Source organism: Hemitrygon akajei, chromosome 11 (genome assembly GCF_048418815.1).
Source record: "Hemitrygon akajei chromosome 11, sHemAka1.3, whole genome shotgun sequence".
In the NCBI taxonomy this organism is placed as follows: domain Eukaryota; kingdom Metazoa; phylum Chordata; class Chondrichthyes; order Myliobatiformes; family Dasyatidae; genus Hemitrygon; species Hemitrygon akajei.
The window spans coordinates 76,669,596-76,686,080 of NC_133134.1; positions in this window are offsets into that span (position 1 = coordinate 76,669,596).

The window sequence follows — 16,485 nt, forward strand, 5'->3', positions numbered from 1 at the left end:
TATTCAGGGAGAGGGTCAGTGAGTAACTGTGCAGAGTCCCTGTTTATTCAGGGTGACGGTCACTAACTGTGTAACTGTACAGAATCACTATTTATTCAGGGTGAGGGTCAGTGTGTAACAGGACAGAGTCTATGCTTATTCAGGGTGAGGGTGTGTGTGTAACTGTGGAGTCTCTGTTTATTCAGGGTGAGTGTCAGTGTTTAATGTAGAGTCACTGTTTATTCAGTGTGAGTGTCAGTGTGTAACTGTAGAGTCACTGTTTATTCATGGTGAGGGTCAGTGTGTAACTGTACAGAGTCACTGTTTATTCAGTGTGAGGGTCAGTGTGTAACAGGACAGAGTCACTGTTTATTCAGGGTGAGGGTCAGTGTGTAACTGTACAGAGTCAATGTTTATTCAGTGTGAGGGTTAGTGTGTAACAGGACAGAGTCACTGTTTATTCAGGGTGAGGGTTACTGTGTAACTGTAGAGTCACTGTTTATTCAGGGAGAGGGTCAGTGTGTAACTGTACAGAGTCACTGTTTATTCAGGGTGAGGGTCTCTGTGTAACTGTAGAGTCACTGTTTATTCAGGGTGAGGGTTACTGTGTAACTGTAGAGTCACTGTTTATTCAGGGAGAGGGTCAGTGTGTAACAGGACAGAGTCACTGTTTATTCAGGGTGAGGGTCTCTGTGTAACTGTAGAGTCACTGTTTATTCAGGGTGAGAGTCAGTGTGTAACAGGACAGAATCACTGTCTATTCAGGCTAAGGGTCTCTGTGTAACTGTAGACTCACTGTTTATTCAGGGTGAGGGTTACTGTGTAACAGTACAGATTCACTGTTTATTCAGGGTGAGGGTTACTGTGTAACTGTACAGAGTCACTGTTTATTCAGGGTGAGTGTCAGTGTGTAACTGTAGAGTCACTGTTTATTCAGGGAGAGGGTCAGTGTGTAACTGTAGAGTCTCTGTTTATTCAGGGTGATGGTCAGTGTGTAACAGGACAGAGTCACTGTTTATTCATGGTGAGGGTCAGTGTGTAACAGGACAGAGTCACTGTTTATTCAGGGTGAGGGTTACTGTGTAACTGTACAGATTCACTGTTTATTCAGGATGAGGGTCTCTGTGTAACTGTAGAGTCACTGTTTATTCATGGTGAGTGTTACTGTGTAACTGTACAGAGTCACTGTTTATTCAGGGTGAGGGTTACTGTGTAACTGTACAGAGTCACTGTTTATTCAGGGTGAGGGTTACTGTGTAACTGTACAGATTCACTGTTTATTCAGGGTGAGGGTTACTGTGTAACTGTACAGAGTCACTGTTTATTCAGGGTGAGCGTCACTCACTCTGTAACTGTACAGAGTCACTGTTTATTCAGGGTGAGGGTCACTCACTGTGTAACTGTACAGAGTCCCTGTTTATTCAGGGTGAGGGTCAGTGTGTAACTGTACAGAGTAACTGTTTATTCAGTGTGAGGGTCAGTGTGTAACAGGACAGAGTCACTGTTTATTCATGGTGAGGGTCAGTGTGTAACAGGACAGAGTCACTGTTTATTCAGGGTGAGGGTTACTGTGTAACTGTACAGATTCACTGTTTATTCAGGGTGAGGGTCTCTGTGTAACTGTAGAGTCACTGTTTATTCATGGTGACGGTTACTGTGTAACTGTACAGAGTCACTGTTTATTCAGGGTGAGTGTCAGTGTGTAACTGTAGAGTCACTGTTTATTCAGGGAGAGGGTCAGTGTGTAACTGTAGAGTCTCTGTTTATTCAGGGTGATGGTCAGTGTGTAACAGGACAGAGTCACTGTTTATTCATGGTGAGGGTCAGTGTGTAACAGGACAGAGTCACTGTTTATTCAGGGTGAGGGTTACTGTGTAACTGTAGAGTCACTGTTTATTCAGGGAGAGGGTCAGTGTGTAACTGTACAGAGTCACTGTTTATTCAGGGTGAGGGTCTCTGTGTAACTGTAGAGTCACTGTTTATTCAGGGTGAGGGTTACTGTGTAACTGTAGAGTCACTGTTTATTCAGGGAGAGGGTCAGTGTGTAACAGGACAGAGTCACTGTTTATTCAGGGTGAGGGTCTCTGTGTAACTGTAGAGTCACTGTTTATTCAGGGTGAGAGTCAGTGTGTAACAGGACAGAATCACTGTCTATTCAGGCTAAGGGTCTCTGTGTAACTGTAGACTCACTGTTTATTCAGGGTGAGGGTATCTGTGTAACTGTAGAGTCACTGTTTATTCAGGGTGATGGTCAGTGTGTAACAGGACAGAGTCACTGTTTATTCAGGGTGAGGGTTACTGTGTAACTGTACAGATTCACTGTTTATTCAGGGTGAGGGTTACTGTGTAACTGTACAGATTCACTGTTTATTCAGGGTGAGGGTCAGTGGGTAACAAGACAGAGTCACTGTTTATTCAGGGTGAGGGTCATTGTATAACAGGACAGAGTCACTGTTTATTCAGGGTGAGGGTCTATGTGTAACTGTAGACTCACTGTTTATTCAGGGTGAGGGTCTCTGTGTAACTGTAGAGTCACTGTTTCTTCAGGGTGAGAGTCTCTGTGTAACTGTAGAGAGTCACTGTTTATTCAGTGTGAGGGTCAGTGTGTAACTGTAGAGTCACTGCTTATTCAGGGTGAGAGTCTCTGTGTAACTGTAGAGTCACTGTTTATTCAGGGTGAGGGTCAGTGTGTAACTGTACAGAGTCACTGTTTATTCATGGTGAGGGTCAGTGTGTAACTGTAGAGTCTCTGTTTATTCAGGGTGATGGTCAGTGTGTAACAGGACAGAGTCACTGTTTATTCATGGTGAGGGTCAGTGTGTAACAGGACAGAGTCACTGTTTATTCAGGGTGAGGGTTACTGTGTAACTGTAGAGTCACTGTTTATTCAGGGAGAGGGTCAGTGTGTAACTGTACAGAGTCTCTGTTTATTCAGTGAGAGGGTCAGTGAGTAACTGTGCAGAGTCCCTGTTTATTCAGGGTGACGGTCACTAACTGTGTAACTGTACAGAATCACTATTTATTCAGGGTGAGGGTCAGTGTGTAACAGGACAGAGTCTATGCTTATTCAGGGTGAGGGTGTGTGTGTAACTGTGGAGTCTCTGTTTATTCAGGGTGAGTGTCAGTGTTTAACTGTGGAGTCACTGTTTATTCAGGGTGAGTGTCAGTGTGTAACTGTAGAGTCACTGTTTATTCATGGTGAGGGTCAGTGTGTAACAGGACAGAGTCACTGTTTATTCAGGGTGAGGGTCAATGTGTAACTGTAGAGTCACTGTTTATTCAGGGTGAGGGTCAGTGTGTAACTGTAGAGTCACTGTTTATTCAGGGTGAGGGTCAGTGTGTAACTGTAGAGTCACTGTTTATTCAGGGTGAGGGTCAGTGTATAACAGGACAGAGTCACTGTTTATTCAGTGTGAGGGTCAGTGTAAAACAGGACAGAGTCACTGTTTATTCAGGGTGAGAGACTCTGTGTAACTGTAGAGTCACAGTTTATTCAGGGTGAGAGTCTCTGTGTAACTGTAGAGAGTCACTGTTTCTTCAGTGTGAGGGTCAGTGTGTAACAGGACAGAGTCACTGTTTATTCATGGTGAGGGTCAGTGTGTAACTGTACAGTCACTGTTTATTCAGGGAGAGGGTCAGTGTGTAACTGTACAGAGTCACTGTTTATTCAGGGTGAGTGTCAGTGTGTAACTCTACAGTGACACTGTTTATTCAGGGTGAGGGTCAGTGTGTAACTGTACAGAGTCACAGTTTATTCAGGGTGAGGGTCAGTGTGTAACTGTACAGAGTCACAGTTTATTCAGGGTGAGGGTCAGTGTGTAACTCTACAGTGACACTGTTTATTCAGGGTGAGTGTCAGTGTGTAACTCTACAGTGACACTGTTTATTCAAGGTGAGGGTCAGTGTGTAACAGGACAGAGTCACTGTTTATTCAGGGTGAGGGTCAGTGTGTAACTGTGCAGAGTCACTGTTTATTCAGGGTGAGGGTCAGTGTATAACAGGACAGAGTCACAGTTTATTCTGGGTGAGGGTCACTCACTGTGTAACTGTACAGAGTCACTGTTTATTCAGTGTGAGGGTCAGTGTGTAACTGTACAGAGTCACTGTTTATTCAGGGTGAGGGGCTCTGTGTAACTGTAGAGTCACTGTTTATTCAGGGTGAGAGTCTCTGTGTAACTGTAGATAGTCACTGTTTATTCAGTGTGAGGGTCAGTGTGTAACAGGACAGAGTCACTGTTTATTCAGGGTGAGGGTCTCTGTGTAACTGTACAGAGTCACTGTTTATTCAGGGTGAGGGGCTCTGTGTAACTGTAGAGTCACTGTTTATTCAGGGTGAGAGTCTCTGTGTAACTGTAGATAGTCACTGTTTATTCAGTGTGAGGGTCAGTGTGTAACAGGACAGAGTCACTGTTTATTCAGGGTGAGGGTCTCTGTGTAACTGTAGAGTCACTGTTTATTCAGGGTGAGAGTCTCTGTGTAACTGTAGAGTCACTGTTTATTCAGGGTGAGAGTCTCTGTGTAACTGTAGAGTCACTGTTTATTCATTGTGAGGGTCAGTGTGTAACTGTACAGAGTTACTGTTTATTCAGGGTGAGGGTCAGTGTGTAACTGTACAGAGTCACTGTTTATTCAGGGTGAGGGTCTCTGTGTAACTGTAGAGTCACTGTTTATTCATGGTGATGGTCAGTGTGTAACCATTGACTCTGTTTATTCAGGGTTACGGTCAGTGTGTAACTGTAGAGAGTCACTATTTATTCAAGTTGAAAATCACTCACTGCGTAAACTTAGAGTCCCTGTTTATTCAGTGTCAGCCTCACTCATTATCTAACTCTACAGAGTCACTGTTTATTCAGGGTGAGGTTCTCTGTGCAACTGTAGAGTCTCTGTTTATTCAGGGTGAGAGTCTCTGTGTAACTGTAGAGTCACTGTTTATTCAGGGTGAGAGTCTCTGTGTAACTGTAGAGTCACTGTTTATTCATGGTGAGGGTCAGTGTGTAACTGTACAGAGTCACTCTTTATTCAGGGTGAGGGTCAGTGTGTAACTGTACAGAGTCACTGTTTATTCAGGGTGAGGGTCTCTGTGTAACTGTACAGTGTCACTGTTTATTCATGGTGAGGGTCATTGTGTAACCATAGACTCTGTTTATTCAGTGTTACGGTCAGTGTGTACCTGTAGAGAGACACTATTTATTCAAGTCGAAAATCACTCACTGCGTAAACTTAGAGTCCCTGTTTATTCAGGGTGAGCGTCACTCACTGTCTAACAGTACAGAGTCACCGTTTTTTCAGGGTGAGCATCATTCATAGTCTAACTGTATCGAGTCGCAGTTTTTGAGAGTGAAGTTCACTGTGTAACTGTACATAGTCACTGTTTATTCAGGGAGAGGGTCAGTGAGTAACTGTGCAGAGTCCCTGTTTATTCAGGGTGACGGTCACTAACTGTGTAACTGTACAGAATCACTATTTATTCAGGGTGAGGGTCAGTGTGTAACAGGACAGAGTCTATGCTTATTCAGGGTGAGGGTGTGTGTGTAACTGTGGAGTCTCTGTTTATTCAGGGTGAGTGTCAGTGTTTAATGTAGAGTCACTGTTTATTCAGTGTGAGTGTCAGTGTGTAACTGTAGAGTCACTGTTTATTCATGGTGAGGGTCAGTGTGTAACTGTACAGAGTCACTGTTTATTCAGTGTGAGGGTCAGTGTGTAACAGGACAGAGTCACTGTTTATTCAGGGTGAGGGTCAGTGTGTAACTGTACAGAGTCAATGTTTATTCAGTGTGAGGGTTAGTGTGTAACAGGACAGAGTCACTGTTTATTCAGGGTGAGGGTCAGTGTATAACAGGACAGAGTCACTGTTTATTCAGGGTGAGGGTCAGTGTATAACAGGACAGAGTCACTGTTTATTCAGGGTGAGGGTTTCTCTGTAACTGTAGAGTCTCTGTTTATTCAGGGTGAGAGTCTCTGTGTAACTGTAGAGCGTCACTGTTTATTCAGTGTGAGGGTCAGTGTGTAACAGGACAGAGTCACTGTTTATTCAGGGTGAGGGTCTCTGTATAATTGTAGACTCACTGTTTATTCAGGGTGAGGGTCTCTGTGTAACTGTAGAGTCACTGTTTATTCAGGGTGAGAGTCTCTGTGTAACTGTAGAGTCACTGTTTATTCAGTGTGAGAGTCTCTGTGTAACTGTAGAGTCACTGTTTATTCATGGTCAGGGTCAGTGTGTAACTGTACAGAGTCACTGTTTATTCAAGGTGAGGGTCTGTGTGTAACTGTACAGAGTCCCTGTTTATTCAGGGTGAGCGTCACTCACTGTCTAACAGTATAGAGTCACTGTTTATTCAGGGTGAGGGTCACTCACTGTGTAACTGTACAGAGTCACTGTTTATTCAGGGTGAGGGTCACTCACTGAGTAACTGTACAGAGTCACTGTTTATTCAGGGAGAGCGTGAGTGTGTAGCTGTACAGAGTCACTGTTTATTCAAGGTGAGGGTCAGTGTGTAACTGTACAGAGTCCCTGTTTATTCAGGGTGAGCGTCACTCACTGTCTAACAGTATAGAGTCACTGTTTATTCAGGGTGAGGGTCACTCACTGTGTAACTGTACAGAGTCACTGTTTATTCAGGGTGAGGGTCAGTGTGTAACTGTACCGAGTCACTGTTTATTCAGGGTGAGGGTCACTCACTGTGTAACTGTACAGAGTCAATGTTTATTCAGTGTGAGGGTCAGTGTGTAACTGTTGAGACACTGTTTATTCAGGGTGAGGGTCTCTGTGTAACTGTAGAGTCACTGTTTATACAGGGTGAGGGTCTCTGTGTAACTGTACAGAGTCACTGTTTATTCAGGGTGAGGGTCTCTGTGTAACTGTACAGTGTCACTGTTTATTCATGGTGAGGGTCATTGTGTAACCATAGACTCTGTTTATTCAGTGTTACGGTCAGTGTGTACCTGTAGAGAGACACTATTTATTCAAGTCGAAAATCACTCACTGCGTAAACTTAGAGTCCCTGTTTATTCAGGGTGAGCGTCACTCACTGTCTAACAGTACAGAGTCACTGTTTATTCATGGTGAGGGTCAGTGTGTAACAGGACAGAGTCACTGTTTATTCAGGGTGAGGGTTACTTTGTAACTGTACAGAGTCACTATTTATTCAGGGTGAGGGTCAGTGTGTAACTGTACAGAGTCACTGTTTATTCAGGGTGAGGGTCAGTGTGTAACTGTACAGAGTCACTGTTTATTCAGGGTGAGGGTCACTCACTGTGTAACTGTACAGAGTCACTGTTTATTCAGGGTGAGGGTCTCTGTGTAACTGTACAGTCACTGTTTATTCAGGGTGAGGGTCAGTGTGTAACTGTACAGAGTCACTGTTTATTCAGGGTGAGGGTCTCTGTGTAACTGTTGAGACACTGTTTATTCAGGGTGAGGGTCTCTGTGTAACTGTAGAGTCACTGTTTATACAGGGTGAGGGTCTCTGTGTAACTGTAGAGTCACTGTTTATTCAGGGTGAGGGTCTCTGTGTAACTGTACAGAGTCACTGTTTATTCAGGGTGAGGGGCTCTGTGTAACTGTAGAGTCACTGTTTATTCAGGGTGAGAGTCTCTGTGTAACTGTAGAGTCACTGTTTATTCATGGTGAGAGTCAGAGTGTAACTGTACAGAGTCACTGTTTATTCAGGGTGAGGGTCAGTGTGTAACTGTACAGAGTCACTGTTTATTCATGGTGAGGGTCAGTGTTTAACTGTACAGAGTCACTGTTTATTCAGGGAGAGTGTGAGTGTGTAACTGTACACAGTCACTGTTTATTCAAGGTGAGGGTCAGTGTGTAACTGTACAGAGTCACTGTTTATTCAGAGTGAGGGTCACTCTCTGTGTAACTGTACAGAGTCACTGTTTATTCAGGGAGAGGGTCAGTGTGTAACTGTACAGAGTCACTGTTTATTCAGGGTGTGCGTCACTCTGTGTGCAACTGTACAGAGTCACTGTTTATTCAGGGTGAGGGTCACTCACTGTGTAACTGTACAGAGTCACTGTTTATTCAGGGAGAGGGTCAGTGTGTAACTGTACAGAGTCACTGTTTATTCATGATGAGGGTCATTGTGTAACCATAGACTCCGTTTATTCAGTGTTACGGTCAGTGTGTAACTGTACAGAGTCACTATTTATTCAAGTCGAAAATCACTCACTGCGTAAACTTAGAGTCCCTGTTTATTCAGGGTGAGCGTCACTCACTGTCTAACAGTACAGAGTCACTGTTTATTCAGGGTGAGGGTCAGTGTGTAACTGTACAGAGTCACTGTTTATTCAGGGTGAGGGTCTCTGTGTAACTGTAGAGTCACTGTTTATTCAGGGTGAGAGTCTCTGTGTAACTGTAGAGTCACTGTTTATTCAGTGTGAGAGTCTCTGTGTAACTGTAGAGTCACTGTTTATTCATGGTCAGGGTCAGTGTGTAACTGTACAGAGTCACTGTTTATTCAAGGTGAGGGTCTGTGTGTAACTGTACAGAGTCCCTGTTTATTCAGGGTGAGCGTCACTCACTGTCTAACAGTATAGAGTCACTGTTTATTCAGGGTGAGGGTCACTCACTGTGTAACTGTACAGAGTCACTGTTTATTCAGGGTGAGGGTCACTCACTGAGTAACTGTACAGAGTCACTGTTTATTCAGGGAGAGCGTGAGTGTGTAGCTGTACAGAGTCACTGTTTATTCAAGGTGAGGGTCAGTGTGTAACTGTACAGAGTCCCTGTTTATTCAGGGTGAGCGTCACTCACTGTCTAACAGTATAGAGTCACTGTTTATTCAGGGTGAGGGTCACTCACTGTGTAACTGTACAGAGTCACTGTTTATTCAGGGTGAGGGTCAGTGTGTAACTGTACCGAGTCACTGTTTATTCAGGGTGAGGGTCACTCACTGTGTAACTGTACAGAGTCAATGTTTATTCAGTGTGAGGGTCAGTGTGTAACTGTTGAGACACTGTTTATTCAGGGTGAGGGTCTCTGTGTAACTGTAGAGTCACTGTTTATACAGGGTGAGGGTCTCTGTGTAACTGTACAGAGTCACTGTTTATTCAGGGTGAGGGTCTCTGTGTAACTGTACAGTGTCACTGTTTATTCATGGTGAGGGTCATTGTGTAACCATAGACTCTGTTTATTCAGTGTTACGGTCAGTGTGTACCTGTAGAGAGACACTATTTATTCAAGTCGAAAATCACTCACTGCGTAAACTTAGAGTCCCTGTTTATTCAGGGTGAGCGTCACTCACTGTCTAACAGTACAGAGTCACTGTTTATTCATGGTGAGGGTCAGTGTGTAACAGGACAGAGTCACTGTTTATTCAGGGTGAGGGTTACTTTGTAACTGTACAGAGTCACTATTTATTCAGGGTGAGGGTCAGTGTGTAACTGTACAGAGTCACTGTTTATTCAGGGTGAGGGTCAGTGTGTAACTGTACAGAGTCACTGTTTATTCAGGGTGAGGGTCACTCACTGTGTAACTGTACAGAGTCACTGTTTATTCAGGGTGAGGGTCTCTGTGTAACTGTACAGTCACTGTTTATTCAGGGTGAGGGTCAGTGTGTAACTGTACAGAGTCACTGTTTATTCAGGGTGAGGGTCTCTGTGTAACTGTTGAGACACTGTTTATTCAGGGTGAGGGTCTCTGTGTAACTGTAGAGTCACTGTTTATACAGGGTGAGGGTCTCTGTGTAACTGTAGAGTCACTGTTTATTCAGGGTGAGGGTCTCTGTGTAACTGTACAGAGTCACTGTTTATTCAGGGTGAGGGGCTCTGTGTAACTGTAGAGTCACTGTTTATTCAGGGTGAGAGTCTCTGTGTAACTGTAGAGTCACTGTTTATTCATGGTGAGAGTCAGAGTGTAACTGTACAGAGTCACTGTTTATTCAGGGTGAGGGTCAGTGTGTAACTGTACAGAGTCACTGTTTATTCATGGTGAGGGTCAGTGTTTAACTGTACAGAGTCACTGTTTATTCAGGGAGAGTGTGAGTGTGTAACTGTACACAGTCACTGTTTATTCAAGGTGAGGGTCAGTGTGTAACTGTACAGAGTCACTGTTTATTCAGAGTGAGGGTCACTCTCTGTGTAACTGTACAGAGTCACTGTTTATTCAGGGAGAGGGTCAGTGTGTAACTGTACAGAGTCACTGTTTATTCAGGGTGTGCGTCACTCTGTGTGCAACTGTACAGAGTCACTGTTTATTCAGGGTGAGGGTCACTCACTGTGTAACTGTACAGAGTCACTGTTTATTCAGGGAGAGGGTCAGTGTGTAACTGTACAGAGTCACTGTTTATTCATGATGAGGGTCATTGTGTAACCATAGACTCCGTTTATTCAGTGTTACGGTCAGTGTGTAACTGTACAGAGTCACTATTTATTCAAGTCGAAAATCACTCACTGCGTAAACTTAGAGTCCCTGTTTATTCAGGGTGAGCGTCACTCACTGTCTAACAGTACAGAGTCACTGTTTATTCAGGGTGAGGGTCAGTGTGTAACTGTACAGAGTCACTGTTTATTCAGGGAGAGGGTCAGTGTGTAACTGTAGAGAGTCTCTATTTATTCAAGTCGAAAATCACTCACTGCGTAAACTTAGAGTCCCTGTTTATTCAGGGTGAGCGTCACTCACTGTCTAACAGTACAGAGTCACTGTTTATTCAGGGTGAGGGTCACTCACTGTGTAACTGTACAGAGTCACTGTTTATTCAGGGTGAGCGTCACTCACTGTCTAACAGTACAGAGTCACTGTTTTTTCAGGGTGAGGGTCAGTGTGTAACAAGACAGATTCACTGTTTATTCAGGGTGAGCGTCACTCACTGTCTAACAGTACAGAGTCACTGTTTTTTCAGGGTGAGCATCATTCATAGTCTAACTGTATCGAGTCGCAGTTCTTGAGAGTGAAGGTCACTGTGTAACTGTACATAGTCACTGTTTGTTCAGGGAGAGGGTCAGTGTGTAACTGTACAGAGTTACTGTTTATTCAGGGAGAGGGTCAGTGTGTAACTGTACAGAGTCACTGTTTATTCATGTTGAGGGTCAGTGTGTAACTGTACAGAGTCACTGTTTATTCAGGGTGAGGGTCTCTGTGTAACTGTAGAGTCACTGTTTATTCATGGTGAGGGAAAGTGTGTAACCATTGACTCTGTTTATTCAGGGTTACGGTCAGTATGTAACTGTAGAGAGTCACTATTTATTCAAGTTGAAAATCACTCACTGCGTAAACTTGGAGTCCCTGTTTATTCAGTGTCAGCCTCACTCATTATCTAACTCTACAGAGTCACTGTTTATTCAGGGTGAGGGTCTCTGTGCAACTGTAGAGTCACTGTTTATTCAGGGTGAGGGTCAGTGTGTAACTGTACAGTGTCACTGTTTATTCAGGGAGAGGGTCAGTGTGTAACTGTACAGAGTCACTGTTTATTCATGATGAGGGTCATTGTGTAACCATAGACTCCGTTTATTCAGTGTTACGGTCAGTGTGTAACTGTACAGAGTCACTATTTATTCAAGTCGAAAATCACTCACTGCGTAAACTTAGAGTCCCTGTTTATTCAGGGTGAGCGTCACTCACTGTCTAACAGTACAGAGTCACTGTTTATTCAGGGTGAGGGTCAGTGTGTAACTGTACAGAGTCACTGTTTATTCAGGGAGAGGGTCAGTGTGTAACTGTAGAGAGTCTCTATTTATTCAAGTCGAAAATCACTCACTGCGTAAACTTAGAGTCCCTGTTTATTCAGGGTGAGCGTCACTCACTGTCTAACAGTACAGAGTCACTGTTTATTCAGGGTGAGGGTCACTCACTGTGTAACTGTACAGAGTCACTGTTTATTCAGGGTGAGCGTCACTCACTGTCTAACAGTACAGAGTCACTGTTTTTTCAGGGTGAGGGTCAGTGTGTAACAAGACAGATTCACTGTTTATTCAGGGTGAGCGTCACTCACTGTCTAACAGTACAGAGTCACTGTTTTTTCAGGGTGAGCATCATTCATAGTCTAACTGTATCGAGTCGCAGTTCTTGAGAGTGAAGGTCACTGTGTAACTGTACATAGTCACTGTTTGTTCAGGGAGAGGGTCAGTGTGTAACTGTACAGAGTTACTGTTTATTCAGGGAGAGGGTCAGTGTGTAACTGTACAGAGTCACTGTTTATTCATGTTGAGGGTCAGTGTGTAACTGTACAGAGTCACTGTTTATTCAGGGTGAGGGTCTCTGTGTAACTGTAGAGTCACTGTTTATTCATGGTGAGGGAAAGTGTGTAACCATTGACTCTGTTTATTCAGGGTTACGGTCAGTATGTAACTGTAGAGAGTCACTATTTATTCAAGTTGAAAATCACTCACTGCGTAAACTTGGAGTCCCTGTTTATTCAGTGTCAGCCTCACTCATTATCTAACTCTACAGAGTCACTGTTTATTCAGGGTGAGGGTCTCTGTGCAACTGTAGAGTCACTGTTTATTCAGGGTGAGGGTCAGTGTGTAACTGTACAGTGTCACTGTTTATTCAGGGAGAGGGTCAGTGTGTAACTGTACAGAGTCACTGTTTATTCAAGGTGAGGGTCAGTGTGTAACTGTACAGAGTCACTGTTTATTCAGGGTGAGGGTCTCCGTGTAACTGTAGAGTCACTGTTTATTCATGGTGAGGGTCATTGTGTAACCATAGACTCTGTTTATTCAGGGTTACGGTCAGTGTGTAAATGTACAGAGTCACTATTTATTCAAGTCGAAAATCACTCACTGCGTAAACTTAGAGTCCCTGTTTATTCAGTGTCAGCCTCACTCATTATCTAACTCTACAGAGTCACTGTTTATTCAGGGTGAGGTTCTCTGTGCAACTGTAGAGTCTCTGTTTATTCAGGGTGAGAGTCTCTGTGTAACTGTAGAGTCACTGTTTATTCATGGTGAGGGTCAGTGTGTAACTGTACAGAGTCACTGTTTATTCAGGGTGAGGGTCAGTGTGTAACTGTACAGAGTCACTCTTTATCCAGGGTGAGGGTCAGTGTGTAACTGTACAGAGTCACTGTTTATTCAGGGTGAGGGTCTCTGTGTAACTCTACAGTGTCACTGTTTATTCATAGTGAGGGTCATTGTGTAACCATAGACTCTGTTTATTCAGTGTTACGGTCAGTGTGTACCTGTAGAGAGACACTATTTATTCAAGTCGAAAATCACTCACTGCGTAAACTTAGAGTCCCTGTTTATTCAGGGTGAGCGTCACTCACTGTCTAACAGTACAGAGTCACTGTTTTTTCAGGGTGAGCATCATTCATAGTCTAACTGTATCGAGTCGCAGTTTTTGAGAGTGAAGGTCACTGTGTAACTGTACAGAGTCACTGTTTATTCAGGGAGAGGGTCAGTGTGTAACTGTGCAGAGTCCCTGTTTATTCAGAGTGACGGTCACTAACTGTGTAATGGTACAGAGTCAATATTTATTCAGGGTGAGGGTCAGTGTGTAACAGGACAGAGTCACTGCTTATTCAGGGTGAGGGTTACTCACTGTGTAACTGTAGAGTCACAGTTTATTCAGGGTGAGGGTCATTGTGTAACTGTACAGAGTCACTGTTTATTCAGGGTGAGTGTCAGTGTGTAACTGTAGAGTCACTGTTTATTCAGGGTGAGGGTCAGTGTGTAACTGTGGATTCTCTGTTTATTCAGGGTGATGGTCAGTGTGTAACTGTAGAGTCATTGTTCATTCAGGGTTACGGTCAGTGTGTAACTGTAGAGAGTCACTATTTATTCAAGTCGAAAATCACTCACTGCGTAAACTTAGAATCCCTGTTTATTCAGTGTCAGCCTCACTCATTATCTAACTCTACAGAGTCACTGTTTATTCAGGGTGAGGTTCTCTGTGCAACTGTAGAGTCTCTGTTTATTCAGGGTGAGAGTCTCTGTGTAACTGTAGAGTCACTGTTTATTCAGGGTGAGGGTCAGTGTGTAACTGTGGATTCTCTGTTTATTCAGGGTGATGGTCAGTGTGTAACTGTAGAGTCATTGTTCATTCAGGGTTACGGTCAGTGTGTAACTGTAGAGAGTCACTATTTATTCAAGTCGAAAATCACTCACTGCGTAAACTTAGAATCCCTGTTTATTCAGTGTCAGCCTCACTCATTATCTAACTCTACAGAGTCACTGTTTATTCAGGGTGAGGTTCTCTGTGCAACTGTAGAGTCTCTGTTTATTCAGGGTGAGAGTCTCTGTGTAACTGTAGAGTCACTGTTTATTCAGGGTGAGTGTCAGTGTGTAACTGTAGAGTCACTGTTTATTCATGGTGAGGGTCAGTGTGTAACAGGACAGAGTCACTGTTTATTCAGGGTGAGGGTCAATGTGTAACTGTAGAGTCACTGTTTATTCAGGGTGAGGGTCAGTGTGTAACTGTAGAGTCACTGTTTATTCAGGGTGAGGGTCAGTGTGTAACTGTAGAGTCACTGTTTATTCAGGGTGAGGGTCAGTGTATAACAGGACAGAGTCACTGGTTATTCAGGGTGAGGGTCAGTGTGTAATAAGACAGAGTCACTGTTTATTCAGGGTGAGAGACTCTGTGTAACTGTAGAGTCACAGTTTATTCAGGGTGAGAGTCTCTGTGTAACTGTAGAGAGTCACTGTTTATTCAGTGTGAGGGTCAGTGTGTAACAGGACAGAGTCACTGTCTATTCAGGGTGAGGGTCTCTGTGTAACTGTACAGAGTCACTGTTTATTCATGGTGAGGGTCAGTGTGTAACTGTACAGTCACTGTTTATTCAGGGAGAGGGTCAGTGTGTAACTGTACAGAGTCACTGTTTATTCAGGGTGAGTGTCAGTGTGTAACTCTACAGTGACACTGTTTATTCAGGGTGAGGGTCAGTGTATAACAGGACAGAGTCACTGTTTATTCAGGGTGAGGGTCAGTGTGTAACTGTGCAGAGTCACTGTTTATTCAGGGTGAGGGTCAGTGTATAACAGGACAGAGTCACTGTTTATTCTGGGTGAGGGTCACTCACTGTGTAACTGTACAGAGTCACTGTTTATTCAGGGTGAGGGTCAGTGTATAACAGGACAGAGTCACTGTTTATTCAGTGTGAGGGTCAGTGTAAAACAGGACAGAGTCACTGGTTATTCAGGGTGAGGGTCTCTGTGTAACCGTAGAGTCACTGTTTATTCAGGGTGAGAGTCTCTGTGTAACTGTAGATAGTCACTGTTTATTCAGTGTGAGGGTCAGTGTGTAACAGGACAGAGTCACTGTTTATTCAGGGTGAGAGTCTCTGTGTAACTGTAGAGTCACTGTTTATTCAGGGTGAGAGTCTCTGTGTAACTGTAGAGTCACTGTTTATTCATTGTGAGGGTCAGTGTGTAACTGTACAGAGTTACTGTTTATTCAGGGTGAGGGTCAGTGTGTAACTGTACAGAGTCACTGTTTATTCAGGGTGAGGGTCTCTGTGTAACTGTAGAGTCACTGTTTATTCATGGTGATGGTCAGTGTGTAACCATTGACTCTGTTTATTCAGGGTTACGGTCAGTGTGTAACTGTAGAGAGTCACTATTTATTCAAGTTGAAAATCACTCACTGCGTAAACTTAGAGTCCCTGTTTATTCAGTGTCAGCCTCACTCATTATCTAACTCTACAGAGTCACTGTTTATTCAGGGTGAGGTTCTCTGTGCAACTGTAGAGTCTCTGTTTATTCAGGGTGAGAGTCTCTGTGTAACTGTAGAGTCACTGTTTATTCAGGGTGAGAGTCTCTGTGTAACTGTAGAGTCACTGTTTATTCATGGTGAGGGTCAGTGTGTAACTGTACAGAGTCACTCTTTATTCAGGGTGAGGGTCAGTGTGTAACTGTACAGAGTCACTGTTTATTCAGGGTGAGGGTCTCTGTGTAACTGTACAGTGTCACTGTTTATTCATGGTGAGGGTCATTGTGTAACCATAGACTCTGTTTATTCAGTGTTACGGTCAGTGTGTACCTGTAGAGAGACACTATTTATTCAAGTCGAAAATCACTCACTGCGTAAACTTAGAGTCCCTGTTTATTCAGGGTGAGCGTCACTCACTGTCTAACAGTACAGAGTCACCGTTTTTTCAGGGTGAGCATCATTCATAGTCTAACTGTATCGAGTCGCAGTTTTTGAGAGTGAAGGTCACTGTGTAACTGTACATAGTCACTGTTTATTCAGGGAGAGGGTCAGTGAGTAACTGTGCAGAGTCCCTGTTTATTCAGGGTGACGGTCACTAACTGTGTAACTGTACAGAATCACTATTTATTCAGGGTGAGGGTCAGTCTGTAACAGGACAGAGTCTATGCTTATTCAGGGTGAGGGTGTGTGTGTAACTGTGGAGTCTCTGTTTATTCAGGGTGAGTGTCAGTGTTTAATGTAGAGTCATTGTTTATTCAGTGTGAGTGTCAGTGTGTAACTGTAGAGTCACTGTTTATTCATGGTGAGGGTCAGTGTGTAACTGTACAGAGTCACTGTTTATTCAGTGTGAGGGTCAGTGTGTAACAGGACAGAGTCACTGTTTATTCAGGGTGAGGGTCAGTGTGTAACTG